A 3,346-nucleotide genomic window follows, 5' to 3' on the forward strand; every position below is an offset into this window, starting at 1 on the left:
CACATTAAAAAATGATTTGATTGAATACTTTATTTGGAATTAAGGTGTTGAAATTTGAAAATGACGTACTCAATCATTTTTTTTATGAAAGTCGCACACTATTTAATTTGAATTCTTTTTGTATCAATTAAAGAGATGCGTGACTTCTTCTTCTTCTTCTTCTTCTTCTTCTTCTTCTATTTTTTTTAAAAAAAGAAAGTCATAGAATATCTAATTTGAATTCTTTTTGTATTAATTAAAGAGATGAGTACAATGTGCTTGCGAACATGTAATATATGAATATGAATTCAAACTAAACTTTACATTAAGAAGTGTCATGATATAGCACTTTATTTGTTTTGCATATGAATTAAGATGTTGTAATTTGAAATTTACGTTCTCTTTACTTTTTTCTTTTAAGAAAGTTACACATGGTCTAATTTGAATTATTTTTGCATATGAGTAAAATTAACTCCTCATCTATTATGGAGGCAAATTGGAACAAGATAATGAATATAAAAGTTGGAGAAGTTCGGAATAAAACAACAAATGAAATCATTTTAATTGTTACTATGAAAAAACCACAAAAGAAAATGAAGTTAGAAGATTTGTAAAACTCGAGCGCTCGAGGGACTTTTTTTTTTTTGGATGGTCTTTCGATTTTTTACTATCATAAAATATAATATAAGTTAGAGACTTCTATACATCATATTTATTTTTGAAATAAAAATACTAGTAGTATTTCACTTTTGAAATAGAAAGTAATTTATAATTTCACTTATGTAGAAATTTAACTATAAGACGTACAAAATTTCAAAGGGTTAAAATGTCCTTGTTATCTTGCTTTTGCGCTTCAACAATCAATTGCAAATCAAGAATTGTTTTTCTAGATGAATCTATTTTCAAATGTAATGTTAGATGATACTTATTTCACATAATATTTATCACTTTTGAAACAAAAGGCAACATATCTTTTCGCTTTTAAAAACAAAATTGATGTTCTATATCACTTTTAGAAAAAATACTGGCAAAGAGATTTAATATTAAAATTCACCTAAGGTTTATTGTTAATTAGAAATTAATGATAATTAAAGATATTAATCTATTTTCTTGATTTTTGACCGGGCCTAATTACTCCTAATTTGTGTACCTTTAAAAAGCTCTGCATTGCGAAGAAAATTCAATAGTCAACATGCAACTAATTCAATACATCAAAACAAGGATTAAACTACTTGTATATATCAAATGTACACTTTGATTGACACTATCCTATGTGTCAAAAATTTGACAATTGATTAGAAAAGGTATTGTCAAGATCAATGTACCAAAATTTGCCAACTCAAATAGGTGAAAATCAATCTGTCAACTTTTATGTATATATAGCGTGGTTCTTAAAATTAACACTATCTGTCCCTACATATTTAAATTTTGAAACATATATGAAAAGGAGAAATATATGTTGAAGTAATATGACTATTAAAATTTTAATTCGAAAATGAGTAATTTGGTTAGTTGTCCATTATCAAATATAAAAAATCTTAAACTATTTTAAATAGTTTAATTTAGGGCTTTCTTCTCAAATCGATTTAAACGGTTTAATTTTAGAATTCGACGAAAATCGATCAAACCGAAACTCTTACACACATATTTCAATTTTAACTATACATTTAATGAGATTCACAATTTTTATTTACTTTCAATAACACCAGGGGCGGACCCAAATTTTTTGGATTGTGGAGTCAAAAATTAATGTGTAATTTTTTAAAAACAATGTTATATTAATGAAAATAAGTTAATATGCACTTTGACATATTGAAAATGTCTTATAATTATATCATTATCAATATTGTTAAATGAATTTTGTTACATGTATAGTTTTGTTTACCATGTCATTTACGAATGTTGAGCTCACGCGAATAAATCAAACTGGATGTAGGAAGTAAATGAATTGAAATAAAATTCACATTTAATATAGGAAACAAATGAATTTTAAGTTTAATGAAAAAAATAATTTGAAAGTAATTTAAATTACATTTAATCCATAGCGATTTAAAAATTTTTGACGTCATTTTTCATGTAAAATTTCCTAATAAAATGATTTAAATTATATTGAAAAATCTATCATGTGAAAATATTAAACGTTAATGAAATAATTGAATTTTTTTAGAAGAAAAAGCGAGTTAAACGCCTTTTTTAGTATGTATGTTTGACACATGTTTAACTATTCTCAATATCTGTTTGGATCATTCGATATGACTACAATATAGTTCTCGAAACGAGTTTCTAGATAACGCAGGAGATTTGTGGATTCGGATAGCATACAATTATTGGCAAAATTTTAAAGTTAGTATATTATTGAAATTTTTGAAATACTAATTTTGAACAACCTACTTTGATATATCATAACTTTTGTTGTGGTTGATCATTTTGCACGCTATTAAGAAGCGAAAAACTAGGCCATGAGAGTTTCGAAATAATATTAAAAATGTAATATTTCGACTTCATTTGACATGTATTAAACTATGTCATAAAACGGTTGAAACAATTATTTTTTGAAGAAAAAAACCAAAATTTTGTGGAGTCATTTGGCCCTACATGACCCCATGTGAGTCCTCCCTGAATAACACATTACATTACTTTTATCATATTGTCATAAAACTTTTATAAAAATCTTTGCAATCAACCCTATTTATGAAACAGAAGTCCATTTTTTTTCCCTCGATGTAGTTTTAAGTGTGCCATGTCTATGAACATAGCACTTATTCAAATTCAGAGCAATCATGATGACGGAAACTTAATCCATCTATAGATTCATATATTTTTTTCTTTATAAATTGAGTTAGTCTCTTTGTTGGGTATAAAGAACGATATACTCTGCCATCTACCTTTATTTTTTGAGATGGTTACTATACATGTGCTCCAAACTGGCAAATCACCATTTTTCATAACTCAAAGTCATTTGAAGAAGGGGGGAAATGAAATTTCATATGTTTTATCTATGCTATGTACTCAACTGAAATAATTATCCAACTCAATAATAATTGTGATATAAGAGCAACGCAAGAATGTATTATTTTTCTTTCATTGACTTGGCATGTGCACGTCTGTTGAAAATTGAGACTCTGATTATAATTTCTTTAATTGTCAAAACTGGTACACAATTTGTCTAAAGTACTAAGCACATGTTTTGAAAATGTTTAAACTTTATAATCAAATCATTTCGCTCGATTGTCATTCCCTTCGACATCCACATGGTGGAAAATAAGTAAAAATTTGGACAATATAACTAGGGGTGAGCGCGGGTCGATTCGATTCGATTCTAAAGAGAACTGAACCGAATCAAAATTTTTGGGTATTTAGTAAATGG

This window comes from Olea europaea, unplaced genomic scaffold (assembly GCF_002742605.1).
Source record: "Olea europaea var. sylvestris unplaced genomic scaffold, O_europaea_v1 scaffold1354, whole genome shotgun sequence".
In the NCBI taxonomy this organism is placed as follows: domain Eukaryota; kingdom Viridiplantae; phylum Streptophyta; class Magnoliopsida; order Lamiales; family Oleaceae; genus Olea; species Olea europaea.